The 15,220-nt window shown below is 45.3% G+C and overlaps 1 long non-coding RNA gene across 1 annotated transcript; it reads left to right on the top strand.

Annotated features, from left to right (window-relative positions):
• Positions 1–392: 392 nt before the first annotated feature.
• LOC128350906 (uncharacterized) lies at positions 393–8,965 on the top strand. The gene is made up of 3 exons (XR_008319511.1): positions 393–477; positions 5,107–5,272; positions 8,284–8,965. It is a non-coding gene; the product is annotated as an uncharacterized LOC128350906 (long non-coding RNA).
• The last annotated feature ends 6,255 nt before the right edge of the window (positions 8,966–15,220 follow it).

Consider the following 15,220-nt stretch of genomic DNA (forward strand, 5'->3'; position numbering starts at 1 on the left):
ATTTACAATATAAATGGGGTGTGGGCAACATTTTTCTGATGTAAGAATCAGAAGACCTGCTCTGGGGAAAGCAGTCAGATCCTTTCTTCAGCCTCCTTCTCTAGATAGAATATCAGGCGGTATATAAATATAATAAATAATGTTGTTCCATAGTCAAGGAGGGAAGCCCCATAGAATAAGCAATTGAATTACCACCTCTGGCTGTTAGTGTGAGACAAGTCAATGACAGACTTTACAACCTAATTTACAAATTAATGAAGCCAGGGGATTTTCTCTTGATCAGGTTCAGGCCCATCACTTGATGCTAAGCAAACTCTCCTGGAAGTAAGTGCCATTGATAAGTGATGTGTTACAACTGAGGTGCCAATCAATTTAAATCTATTCCACATAGTCCAGCTTCATTAGTTTCTTCATGAGATTTCCCAGAAAATGATAGGGTCTGCTACAAAGTGCCCACTTTCAGTGGAGGTTACTAATGTGAGTCTATTGCATTCATATTATGATATATGTAAAGGGGGGGGAAGAATAAACTGCCCTCTAAAGCATATTGGTTGTGATATCATTAGTCAAAATCTATGTTAGATACAAAAATATATTTAAAAAGCAAAAATCGTACTATTGATTTTGGTTTTAATTTTAGATTTTGGAATGTAACAGAATAATAGATAATAAAACATTATGCTCATTGTGGGTTTTTTTTGGGTAACTCTTTTTCCAGATACCTTTCCTAATAGCCAAAGAATAAGAATTCCGTTCTTCCCATCTCACTCAAATACTTCTGAGGATAGTTTTTAGCAGTTTTCTATAAAGAGTTTTTATTTTTAGTCCCTTTAAATGGCAAGGGTCTCAAAATGTGTCATACTGCAAGTGGTGAGAGCTATTGCTGAAATTTAACAGTAGGGAGAAAAGATTAAAGTTCTATATTGTTTGATCAGAGAATAAGCGGGGGGAGGGGGGAATATGTCATGTTGAACTTTTCAGTTTGGTGGTAGAACAGTGGAGCAGTAAAATAGATGGCGAAAGGTCAGACTGCAAGTGTGTAGCGCAGTCCCATTTTGAATGCTCTGAAGACAGGAACACACCGTACAAGAAGAAAAGAGAACCATAATCCTTGATGTGGTTGTTTCTATTTGTAGATGGTTGGGCGGGTTTTAAATTTGAGGAATCTTCAGAGATAGTACCCCAGCAGCCCTGCAGCCAGCCAACCTTATGAGGTGTGCAGCCACATTTCTAGATGGGCTTTTTTGTTGTTGTTGTTGTTGTTACCAGGGCACACACAAGTTGAGCCACTCCACACACACCCCACACACGTTGAGCCCCCCCACACCTACCCACCCTTTCACTGCTGGCGGAGGATGTGAGAGTAGGAGATGGAGTTCCAGTGCATCAACCTTTTACACCAGCTATCCTAATGACCACTAAGGGTTTCCCTAACTGTTCTACCTGTCTCTACTCTATGACCCCTCTCTTCCGCACTTCCTGTGCTGAGTCACAATCCTTCCTTTCCCCCTAGAGAGCAGATGGAAACATCTCTCTCTGTCTTTACCTATCCATTAAGTAGTCCTTTAGATTAGATACAAGTCTTTCCTATCTAAGTGTATTAAACCAATAAATATTAAGTGTTTAGTCATACAAGGATCTCCATGTGCTTTATCTAAATAGCTGCAACAACTAAACCATCCTCTGCTACCTACTCTGTAACTGGAGTGTGTGCTCATTCCTTAGTGCTCTGCTGTTTTACAAAATTAACAACCCTCAACAGTGAGTGGGGAGGGAAAGACAGTTGCCCCTCCTCTGTGCAGAGAGACTTGTATAACAGGCTATGTAAAATTTGAGTTAACAGAAAATTCACAGTCAACATCAGGAATTATATGACTGGCTTTTAAAAAAATCCCATAGGAAATAACTGTGCTAAGCGTGGCGTTGACATTGGCCCAGGCAGCATCTCAGTTTCAGACTCCACTTGAATAACAAACTTGTCCATACTACAGCTCCTCCTAGTTTCTGGGAGGACAGAGGGGAAATGAAGACTTTGGGATGTTTCTTAACTCTTCGTGGAGCTTTCCCAGACAGCAGGCTTTACTGCAGTTTTTCTGTCAGGCTTTACTGCGAGTTCAAAGTTGCCCCCCAAAACTGACACAAAAAGTGGATTTTTTTTACCCTGGATATGAACCAGCCTACACTCTAATGCACAATGAAAAACACAAATTGTGTGTGAAGTGCTACCTGAAAGCTTGCAGGGACTTCAGGCTAAATCTGGCCTCTGAATGCACACCTCCACTCCAGAGGAGATGCGGGCTAAATGCTGGGTTTGAAAAACGTCCTGGAGGATGTCTCCTACTAGACTTGTTCCTGACTTCTCTTTAGATTGCCTTTCCTGTCAGACAACCTGGGATACCTTTTACAGTGGTTGCATTGTAAACAATCATGCACAGCGGTTGGAAACTAATTGCAGAAAGCTCTTGGGATTTTTTTACTGGCTGTTGGGTAGATTTTTCGGGCCCTTAACCCTGAAAAGGTTTCATGCTGCTGTGCATACTTTCAAGTGAAAATCAGAAATAATATCGTAAACTAGCTAATTGTGCAAAGAGCATCTGAGCCCCTAGTTTGCCATCGCTACCACCACCTTCTCCCCCACCATTTTTTGCCTGCCCACCCCGCCCATCTTCTCCCCCAGCCTGCCCGCAGCTGCCTTCTTCTTCTTCTTCTTCCCTAGCCGCCACCCACTCTTATATCCTTCTTTTGTGCCGCCCACCCGCTTTCTGGCTGCCCGCCCGCCCGCCCTCCAGCCTGCTGCCAGTCGCGGCCACCCACCCACCAGCTTCCATTTTCTTTGGCCATCCACCACCACCACCATATTCTTTCTCTGGCCCCATGGCTTTCCAGCAGCTCTCCAAACTCTCGCGAGAGCTGCCACACATGGGATTAGCCACTGGTACATCTCAGAGAAATAAATATCAAGAAGCTGGTGTAACTCTGGTGACTTCCTGGTGCCCTCCTGGCACGTTCTTTTATTGTTTGTGGCAGGGCTGTTCATGCTTGCTTAAACAAGTATCTGGAGCACAATAAAGGGGTATATTGGGAAGTCTACAGAGGACATCCCGATGGGTGCACTCAGAGTGTGTCCCTATCATAACAGCGTGTGCAGGGGCTGTATTGTCAGAACTGACCCACAGGGAAACACATTTGCATAAACAACCCCAAGCATCATTCACATTATTAGCCTCAATTGTTTTTGTCATGGTAAAGGGCTTCCAGCTCAGGCTTCCCCCTGGACTTCTGGGCCCATGTAAAGTGACCCTTCCTCCTGCACCATGTGTGGGCCAGGCAGGTACCACTTCAGGCTGTAGGTCAGAGAAACCACATTTTTTTCATGATGTGCTAGGTTAAAGAAATATTCTCTGCAAGTTTTTTTTTAAACCCAACAGAGAGAAAAGCTCTACCACAGATATTTCCTGCTGTGCTATACATGACCATTTTAAAAACAGAATCTAAATGCAAAATAGGAGTTTCTATTATGCCTTTGTAACAAGAACCTCTCAACATCCACCCAAATCTTACACTTTCCTACTAGAAAGAAACTTTGAATTAGTGAGTGCACCCCCGCTCTCCTCCACAGCAGCATTACTTGCCTGTGTGCATGGAGACAGCAATTGTGTTGAGCTGCTGTTGCATGGCTAGGTGGGTGCCCCCCAGGTGGGAGGAGGGAGAATCCGTTGTAGACACAGTGATGGCCCCCATGTGGCCTCTGTGGTGTCCAGGCACCCCCTTCATCCTGCTGCTGGTGTGCACACAACATCTCTGCAAGCTGTGCATGGCATACATCCTGCTGGAACTCCCCTTCTTGCCCTGCCTCAGGTGTGTGTGCCAGGCCATTCTATGATCTAGCGTCAGTGGGGCCAGGACAAAGTTTATGGCCGATGGGGAGTGTTATTCCTTTTCCCCCAAGGCTTGTTTCATTCACAAGCCCCTGGCAGGAGGTGCTCCCCACAAGGCTCCATCACAATCCCTGGTCTCCTTCCAGAGTGAGCCCTCCTGCAGAGGCGTAACTAGGGAAAACGGCGCCCGGGGCAAGCACTGAAATGGCGCCCCCCACGCGCCCCCCTGCCACCCCCCCAACATACTACATTATACTTAGGTTTTTCCTCACAAGCGCCCGCCGCCGCCAAGCCAGGCCACTGACTGGCCGCCAGGCGCCAGCAAAGCAATGGGGGGGGGCGCAGGCAGCGCGGAAGGGACCGCTCGTGGGGAAGGGGACACCGACGCGCTCCCTTGACTGCTGCAGCGCTGCTGCACTGAGCAGGAAATATTTGTATTAACAAAAAAATTTTTTAAAAAATTAAAAAAATTGGTCATGGCGGCGCCCCCCACGTGACCAGAAAAGATGGCGCCCGGGGCATGTGCCCCCCCTGCCCCCCCTATAGTTACGCCTCTGCCCTCCTGGACTGGCTCCTCCTCATTGGCCAGTCCTCCCTTATATAGCCCCTAACCAGAGGCGTAACTAGGGAAAACGGCGCCCGGGGCAAGCACTGAAATGGCGCCCCCCCACCGCGCCCCCCCTGCCGCCCCCCTAACATACTACATTATACTTAGGTTTTTCCTCACAAGCGCCCGCCGCCACCGCCAAGCCAGGCCACTGACTGGCCGCCAGGCGCCAGCAAAGCAATGGGGGGGCGCAGGCAGCGCGGAAGGGACCGCTTGTGGGGAAGGGGGCACCGACGCGCTCCCTTGACTGCTGCAGCGCTGCTGCACTGAGCAGGAAATATTTGTATTAACAAAAAATTTAAAAAAAATTTTTTTTAATTGGTCATGGCGGCGCCCCCCACATGACCAGAAAAGATGGTGCCCGGGGCACGTGCCCCCCCTGCCCCCCCCATAGTTACGCCTCTGCCCCTAACACTTGGGGCAGGTCTTGCAAGATCTCGATGCCACACAAGATCTCGGGTAGAGATCTTGCAACAGCCTCCCCCAGCCTCGCACAATTATGCTGTCATCAGGCAGGGATTCCCCCAGTCCCTGCCAGGGCCAGGTAGAAATCCCCCGGGCGGGACTTGCATCGTCATCCTCTCCCCCTTCGTTGTTTGACCACTGTTCAATCTTTAACAGATCTCTGACAAAGGGATATTCACCTTTGAGAAAAGGACTTGCTTCATCTTCAGCTGCAAATGAGCATCAGAATCATTTGGAGGTAGATGTTTGGAGGAATTGTCAGTCAACTGGGAGTTTCCCCTTGAGTAATTCTAAAGCGTATACCTATGTTACAAGCCTTGAGGTGAGCAACGTACCTAATTCCAGGAAGTCAGATTTATAGCAAGTGCAACAAATTTTCACTGAAATTTGGAAAATTAAGAAAAATCAAAGGCATTTTTCACACAGGACTTTTAAAGTCCTTTATCTCGCATCTCCTCTGGAATGGAAGGAGTATGTGTTCACATATCAGGCATATTTACCTCGAAGTCCCTGCAAGCTATCGGGGAGCACTTCACACACAATTCGGGGTTTTCACTGCACCTTAGAGTGTAGTCCGATTTATAATCAGGATTTTAAAAAGCAACTTTTTTGCATTGACTTTTTGGGACAACTTTGGGTTCGCAGTAAAGCCTCGCAGTAAATCCATGGTAAAGCCTGCTGTGTGAAGAACACCAAGGCTCATCTAGCTCTGTAAGATCAAAACATCCTGATGAAGATAGGCACTGTGGTTTCCCATTGATCTCAACAGAAGAGTGCAGTGTATGTAATGAAATCAGCAGGATTTCCAAGTGCTTAAGTCTGGCTGGATCATGCCCATCATTTTGCAATTAATATTGAATATAAACAACAGAATGCCTTTTAATCTTGCTGCCAATCTTGTCCCTGGAACAATGGAGCTGTCTCCATTGTCCCAGTGTCCTAGACTGGCTTTCCACCCACACAGTTAAAAATGTGTGTTTGCAAAGGTGTTTGCAAACTCATCAGGAAATCTGTGAGAAGAAATGTAACGGGGGGTGGGGGTGGTCAATGCTGAATGGTGAAGTGGCAGACATGGAAAGAGTTAAGTATACCATGCTCCCAGGGGCGTAGCAAGCTTCGGGGGTGGGGCAGGGCAGGGGGAAAGTGCTGGCAGGGGGCCTCCGTTGTGCACACAAAGCATGTACATGCTCCAGTGCCCCAAGCCACGCGCCCTGCATCTGATGTCAGATGCAAAGGGGTGGGGCAATTAGCAAAGTGTGATGGATCCTGCTCAGTTAGCGGCAGCAGCCAAGCCCAGCAGGGCACATCTCCCTCCTTCTCTCCCTCTCAGCTGCCGCCTTGACCCCAGCCTGTCAGGGCAGCTGGCATGAGCTCCTTGGCTGGCCTGTTTGCCATATGCATGCCTTGTTCTGCCACGGGGATGGGGGGAAGAAGCAAGACAGCTACTCTCACCCCGGGAAGGACAAGAGCACCCTGCCCATGCATCCGCATGCTGCTCTGGTGGCAATGCCCCTGCCCTTAACTCAGCTGGAGGAGAAAAGGAAGGAGGACCCGGAAGTGGGGAGAGAAGAGAGGGAGAGCCGCAGCTCCTGAAGGCGAAAGGAAAGGGCTGGCGGAAGTGGGTGCCCGGATGAGGAGAAGGAGGAGTGGGAAAGGGGGAGTCACTGGGGAGAAAGGATCAAGGAGGAGGGGCCCAGACTCATATAGCGCCAGGCGGAAGAGGTGGCAGTGGCAGGACACACACCCCATCCCCAAGACAGGGAGAGCCTTGTGGGCCCCCTGACCCTTTGGGTCTGGGGACATTTGTTCCCCCCTTGTCCAATTGACACTACACCCATGCACAGTCCTCTACTGTTTCTCTACTAAAAACACACACACACACCCTGAAAACTGATGTTCTTTAGGAAAGTTTCCATTTGGCTTATCATTTCTAATTTATTTATCATATTTTTATACTGCCCAAACCTTACGTCTCGGGGTGGTTTACAACAAAATAAAAACAGAAAGTAAAACGTTAGTTAAAACAAAAACAAAAAGTTTAAACCATAACAACAATTTAATTTTTTAAAAAACAATGTTTTAAAAGAGCATTAAAACCATGAAAACAATATTAATTAAAAGCCTGGGTGAACAGATGCATCTTTAAAGACTTTTTTTAAAGCTGTCAGAGATGGGGAGGCTCTTATTTCAGTAGGGAGTACATTCCAAAGCCTCAGGGAAGCAGCAAAGAAGGCCCATCCCTGAGTGGCCACCAGATGAGCCAGTGGGAAATGCAGACAGACACAAATGCAGACTAATGAGATTACTGTACTATTGTTAGTAGTAATAGTTTAAAACTGCTGAAAACACTGGGGCTATTCTCACGATTAACAAAAATCGGGCTAGGAGAGCCTAGCCCGATTTTTGTTAATCGTAAGAACCACCAGGCTCGGCTGCGAGCCCAGTGGTTCTAGAGTGGGTAACCCGCTCAAGAACCCCTGGTAAAATCCAGGTTTGCGGAGCAAGTAGTCCGCAAACCTGATTTTTAGTATCGTGAGTAGCCACAGTGCGGGTTCGCGCCTCGCCTACTCATGAGTAGACCCCCCGGAGGGGAGGCGAAAAGTCGCTTCCTGTCTCCGGGGGTCTCCCCAGTATGCCCTGCGCACTTGCGCAGGGCACACTGGGGCTTGTGGGGGCCACATGGCCCCCACTCCGCCCAGCCCCCGCTGGCTCCGTCACAGAGCCGGCAATCGGGAGAGGGCTCCCTCTCCCCACTCACTGCCCCAAACTGGGTCTCACGGATCGTGAGACCCAGCTCATTGTGTTTTCTGAAGATGTAAATTAAATTCACTTTTTCAGTTGTACTCATTGGGTTGGATCCTAACTTAGCTCCTTCTGTTCACGGAAGGAGAGTTACACTCACAGAAGGAGTACTTCTGTAAGCAGAAGCAGTCCTTATGTCAATGCAAGTCTCCTTCCATGAACAGAAGGGTTTTTTATTTATGGAGTGCTAAGATAGAATCCAGTCCAATCTCATTTTGTTTGCCAAGGTCTGGTTCACACAAAATATTTTGCTGTATTTGAGAGCTGTTCCTTTGGGATGTCATTTCATGAACAAACATAATGTGAGAATCACAGATCTATATGTTTTTTCCCCCCAGGAGTCATGAGAATAACTTTATGAACAATTGTCTGGTTCACACATTAATGCTATTTCCTACATGGAAGTGCCTTCCATGTTGGATGTCACATTTGTAGCAGCCATGAATGTGAATGCATCACTATATCTAGATTGTGAATCAGCAAAATATATTGGATGATTTAACTCATACCGACTTTTCTTTTTTCCTTTAGAACAACAGAAAAAGCTTTTGTAAATTGGCCTCGAGCTGAAAACGACCAGTTATCAAGACCGTGGAGTCTTCAGTAATAAAAGGTTCTCAACCTCAGAGGGTCATCATGAGTGATGAAGAGGTGATAAACCAATTACCTCGGCTGTTTTCCTGCCATCCTCAGTGAAGCAGAGCAGGACGCTGGCGGCAAAAGATCTGTAACACACACATTGAGCCCTTTGTGTATCTAAATGAATTGTGTTAGACATAGACAAATTGACATACACAACACAAAATGCAGCTTGTTGCAATGGCAATCAAGGGCTGTGTTCTAGTGTTGTGCACTCCGAGGTCAATATGAAACAGTGGAGTGTTTTCCATCCAGATATTCCCATGTCAAAGTGCTATTAGCACCATCCTGCCAAATCTCACCCTGAGCCATTTGTGAGCACAGTCCTCCTTTGGAATAACACACTCTGCCCAGATCTCATTGCCTATTCTTGTGTGTCACTGCATAGTATTGTAAAATAAATGATGACAATGAGACTATGTATCGAAACAAATTCCATCCCAACTAATATGTAATTGTTAGCATTCACTGGTGCATGTCTGGAAAACAGGGATATGTATCTTTGGAGTTTCACAAAACATATCTGGGATTTTCAGCACCAACACATAAATGTCAATAATGATCACATTTTGGACATTCATCATAATGTATGCACACCATATGCACTTATATATCATAAGTGCATAAGTGTATTTCCCCCCATACATAATAAGTGTATTTTCCCCAATACATGCTTTCACAGAGTTCTCATCTAAAAATATAAAAGGTAATGTTAGAATGACGGCTTAAATGTCTAATTCCTTCATGCACCTAAAAGTTGCTTAGAAACTAGATTTCCTGACATATTTGTTTGTTCGTTTTAACATAATCATAACCTGTTCTTCAGTGTGGCCATCCTCAAGGAAGCTTCTAATTATCATGAACATAATAAAAAATAGGCAAAAATCAGTGAAATGTTACAAAAGCACAATTTAAATCAGCAGTGTAGTAAACAGCATGTCAAACAAGTTAAAACCAATTTAAGACAAGTTTAAATAAAAGGGTCTTTGCCTAGTGGGGAAAGGACATAACATTAGGTGCCAGCAAAGTCTCCCTGCAGAGACTTTTCATAGATAGAGATCTCCACTGAAAAGGCTCTTTCTCCAGTTCTCACCCACTACTTGCTAAAAGGGGACACCAGAGAAGGACTTCAGAAAATGACTTTAGTATTGGGGCAAGTCTTTTAGATACCTAGGTCCCAAGTCCATAGGGTTTTAAAAGTCAATGCCAGTACTTTGAGATATGCTCAGAAACAGATGAGCTTGAAATGGCAGCTTCAGGAAGCAGAGTCAGTCACAAAATGGCAGTTGGTACAGAAATTGACATCTACTGATGAAGGGATTTTTTTAACACCAAAATCCCTGAGTTCCAGGACACGTTTGCCACAGGACAGAAGGGGAACAAGATTGTCTGCTTTGTGGGGAGGAGAAATTGAGATGAATGGATCAGAGAAAGAGTAAAAGCAACCCTGAGCACTCAAAGAGAGATTAAAAATGGCGCAGTCGTGCCTCCACTCAGCCAGCCTATCAGATTTGCATGAATAGCTGGAAAGGGAGGGAGGGAGAACAGAAGTTCAAACACCTGAACAGCTACTTCAGATAAGCTGGGGAGACAGGAAGCTGCCTTATACTGAATCAGACCATTGGTCCATCTAGCTCAGTATTGTCTATACAGACTGGCAGCGGCTTCTCCAAGGTTGCAGACAGGAGTCTCTCTCAGCCCTATCTTGGAGATGCCAGGGAGGGAACTTGGAACCTTCTGCATGCAAGCATGCCGGTGCTCTTCCCAGAGCAGCCCCATTGTTAATGATTGGTGAACACCTCTAAATGTGTGTTCGGGCTTGTGTGGGGAAATTATCTTAGAAAGGACAATGCCACGTCAGATTAGATTTGTGCAAAGTTGTGGACCCAGGAAATGATTGAACTGAGGCAAGACTTGTTTCAAAATCAACAGAAAGTCTTTATTGGAGGGAGGCATACAGCAGAAAGAAATGTGTGGTTAAAGCAATATTACTATTTAAAATACTTTTAACTGCAATGAGGTGTTTTAGCTTAAAGTCCTAATTGTACAAATTCCCAAGCGGGCACAAGAAAGTGGCTTTTAGAGAGGGAGGTGGCTGGATTTAGGAAAAATGAATAGGGATAGAGATGGGCCCAGTGAGGGGGAAACACTCATATCACCTGATCTGGATGAAGAAACCTCAGGGCTCCTGGAACAACCGAAGGACCTTGTTCCTCAGGGACAGCTCAATCAGAGGCAGGGGCCTGGAGGCTGGAGGGGTTAGTTGATAGAGGTGAATCTGCAACGGTGCTTCCTCTGTGGAACCAGCATCCTATGTTAGCAAGGAAGACTGGGCAGATCAGGCTAGGCAAGAAAGCCGATCTGGGGAGTGGGACGAAGAACAGAACACAGCCTAGCGTGGTGGCCTGTGAATAATAAATTGCCCAAGCAGCAGCTGGTGACTCCAAAGTAGATGGTACGCATAGAGCACACTGGAACATGGAATTGGGGTTTGTCCAAAACATGTCCTGGGTGAACATTCCAGTTGACTTTTTCTATTGAATGGGTATGTTGGGTAAAACCAGCAAGGATTCCATTGTTGCTGATCGCTCTTCCCGAGTGTAACAATGTGGGAATTGCCGAGGCAAGCCAAGGCTGATTGTCATGAAAATAGATTGCAAGGACGTGAGAAGAGGAAATCTGCATGGACGGATAGTCCAATAATCCAATCAGTACTTTTAATGGGTGCATCTTGAGGTTCTTATCGCTGACTCCAACTCTTTTGTGAAGGGGGAGAGTTACCTCCACGAGCCTTATCTGTGTTCTTCCTGAGTTAACCGGTGCATTAGCTTGCTGCTATCCTTTGCGAAAGGAGGGGAGGGTGAGGCAGGTTCACTCTGAGTGCAGAGTGGCCTTGGCTGGAAGTTCACCCACTTTACTTAACTTCTGGGGTCTACTTAGGGTGTCCCAACATAGGGAGGGTATGCATCTGCTCCCTTTTCTAATTTGCTTGTTAGGAGCCAAATCTAGGGATGACAGGCCCACTGTCATCTAAGTGACCTGTCCCCATGTGCCAAAAATGGAGAGCCCATGCTGCTGTGAGCAGAGGCGTAACTAGGGAAAATGGCGCCCGGGGCAAGCATTGAAATGGCGCCCCCCCCACGCCCCCAACATACTACATTATACTTAGGTTTTTCCTCACAAGCGCCCACCGCCGCCGCTAAGCCAGGCCACTGACTGGCCGCCAGGCGCCAGCAAAGCAATGGGGGGGGCGCGGGCAGCGCGGAAGGGACCGCTCATGGGGGAGGGGGCGCCGACGCGCTCCCTTGACTGCTGCAGTGCTGCTGCACTGAGCAGGAAACATTTGTATTAACAAAAAAATTAAAAAAAATTTTTTTTTTGTCATGGTGGCGCCCCCCATGTGACCAAAAAAGATGGCGCCCGGGGCACGTGTCCCCCCTGCCCCCCCTATAGTTACGCCTCTGGCTGTGAGGCTCCTGAGCATGTCAAGAGTGAGATCTCCAAGCCTGGAGACTCAAACACAAATGAGGGGCTCCTGGGAGCCGGCAGAAAAGCACTGCTAGTTACACCATCCCCTGAGGGGAATATCTGGAGTTACCAGAATATTGGGAGTTACCAGTAGCTCCCAAGCAACCTGATGCCCCCTCTTGCTGTAGCAGATTCTTGCACTGAACAGGGGACTAGACGAGAAGACCTCCAAGGTCCCTTCCAACTCTGTGATACTAAATGCTTCATGTGGACTGTGTTGTTATATGCAATGTCTAATCTGCTTTAAATAATGGAAGTGATGACTTTATCACTCAAACACTGTTATTGTTCTCATAAATATTATTACACTGCAATCCTAATCACACCAGAGAACAAGCCCCATTGTGCTCAGTGGGACTTACCTCTGAGTAAACATGTTTAGAACTGCCCTTCACAATCTGTTGAAGTCCAAATATTATTATAGAATGCCATTTTGCCGATTAAATACTTGAAACACTGTTAATATTCTGTTAGTATGGAGTTTTCGCTCTTTGCCTTGAGTACTATTTTGTTTTACTATGTGCTTAACTCATAAACTCTCCTGCAGCTAATCAACAGCTCCAATTCAAAGGCTGCATGAACCACCCCTAACCGATTAAATATTCCTAGTGACCCAATAAATGTGGGAAATTGGAGCCAAATGCATCATAAATAACACAAGCTACATCTATGTAATTGGCACCCTGGTGGAAAACACTTTATTCCTGTGCAATTTTCTTCCAAATAGTTGAGCTTTGGACTAAAGCTTTATACTCTAATCTCATGGTTGGCAGCTTTAGATGCCAATGTGCAAGTAGCTAAATCAGCATCCATTATTTGGTCCTGGCATGGTCACTCTCCATGCAATCTGGGGGGCACTGGATGTAAAGATTCCTGCAGCCAAGAAAAGAATGAAAGAAAGAATTTTCTGCAGGAAATAATTTTCAGGCACTCTGAGCCACATCAGCGAGAAGCTGCCTGTTCCTGATTCTTTTGTGTCAGAGGCCCAGCAACAGGGAAGCTCCTTGTTTATGATATAGATACTCTACTTTTTAATTTTAGCAATATTCATAAGGTAACTACTGAACCAGTTCTATTTCCCCTTTCACACTACTGCTCTGGCTCCCATGCCATTTCCCTGTAATATCATATAGGAATCTGGCTCTGGACCATAGCATGTCAGTATAAAGGAGAGAATATAGACTTGCAGTACAAGAGGCAGATGTGCAGTTCACCATAGCCCTTATTATGTGATGGTGACTTGAAGTTTCCATCACTCCATTCAGAGAAACATATTTTAAGATTTGTAAGATCAATGACCCTAGCCCTATTCAGACATTGTGCTGTAGTTACATTCAGATCTCTGTGCACACATACTGGCTTTTGTGTGAATGGCGGTACTGAGTCAGGTCACAGGTCCATCTAGCTCAGTATTGTCTTCACAGACTGCCAGCGGCTTCTCCAAGGTTGCAGGCAGGAATCTCTCTCAGCCCTATCTTGGTGATGCTGCCAGGGAGGGAACTTGGAACCTTCTGATGCTCTTCCCAGAGTGGCTCCATCCCCTGAGGGGAATATCTTGCAGCGCTCACACATCAAGTCTCCCATTCAAATGCAACCAGGGCAGACCCTGCTTAGCTAAGGGGACGAGTCATGTTTGCTACCACAAGACCAGCTATACCAAAGTGTCCTGCTGTACCCACATTCAGCATGACGTGAATAAATATACCTTGTGCAGATCTGTCCCCATGTACACTGTACACAGATTGTATGAGTGCTGAACATAATGTGCGAATAGGGCTTCTAATAAATCAGAATCCAAGGGGGAGGGAATACTTTTATTAGGTCCAAATTCAGAGTCCCACTGCATGGAACAGCAAGCTTTTGAATTCTACAGAACTCTTCACCAGATTTGATGGTAAATAGGAGGACATGTTGGAAGTGCCCCAGTGGTCTGCGCTTCGTAGAATCTGAAGATTACGTTTAGGGTGTTTTATCCAGGCTTGGATCAGCTTCTGATAGATATGAAACACACAGTGGGCTGTGGGATAAGACATATGGTTGTTCTCCCTTATTTTGGAAATAAATACATAATCTGGAAGTTACTCAGTCCAGCTACCTGGCAGCACTTAATCAAAACACACAGGTTCCCATAATCTCTAGGGTTGGATCCAGACTTGAACAACCAGAACAAAGCTTAAGCAAATCTTTCCCGTATTCTCCTTTGCTGGAAGCCATAAGGGAAGTAGGAATCAGGCAGAATCACCATTTACACATTTGCATGTAAACGGCAGTCAGGCAGAATAGTTAGTCACGATCAAGAAGACAAATTAGTCATGACTAACTAAAGTCCCATTGGTCATGACTGACCTGGGCTTTCACTATGAATAGAATACTGCTTTTAAAGTTAGAAGACCTGGGTTCACTTATGAAGCTCACTAGAAAGCATTGAAAAAGCCATAATTATCTTTTAACCCAACTTACTTCACAAATTGTTTGTGAGGAGAAAATTAGACTATTGAAGCACTCGATGCATGGAAGTATTATTGATAAGATTAACAATAATCCATCCCCCGCCCCACCAAACACCCTGTGCAGTTCAAAATAATCCTACCACAGAGGATGAAGAACTTGCTCTAATTCCAAAGAGGTTTTTTTAAGTTAAAAAATAATAATCATGATTTTCTTATCATTTTCTTTTCCTTTGTATTCTTGAAGATGGTTTAAATCCTGGATATAAGAAAAACTAATTTTTAAGACAACTGAGGTTTTGTTTTTCCACACAGAAAAAGTGTCAATCATTGTATTAACTGCTTTGGGATTGTTTTTAATGATAGGCGGTATATAAATCTAACAATAAATAAAAATGACATTCAATTTCCCCCCTCATTTTCATTGCTTTCTATTTCCATTTCCATGTGGAGCTGGCTTTCCTCCCATGGTTTTTAACATGCACTCATATGAAGTGTTTGTAATTCCAGACATAACAAGCATCACTTTTGCAAATGTCCTAAGTAATTTTGGAATAAGGAATGCTTGAATGTTAGTACTAGTGATCATCCCTGATCTGTGGGTTGCTTTACACATAATTCTTTCTTTGCTACTATCATGCCTATGCAGAGCCATCTAACAGAGCTGTTTCAAGAGATTTAAAAAAAAACCCACTTGATTTTTATGCAAATTTTAATAACTGCATTGGCTCCTTGGTAGCCTGCAGTGACTTATGTTCTTGGAAAATAAAATTTTGAGTATCTGTGCCGATCCAGATTCTACTTGTCATACAGAACATATACCTAAATATTATTGGAATTTGTTTGCTGCTGCT

The sequence above is a fragment of the Hemicordylus capensis genome, chromosome 1 (genome assembly GCF_027244095.1).
Source record: "Hemicordylus capensis ecotype Gifberg chromosome 1, rHemCap1.1.pri, whole genome shotgun sequence".
NCBI lineage: Eukaryota > Metazoa > Chordata > Lepidosauria > Squamata > Cordylidae > Hemicordylus > Hemicordylus capensis.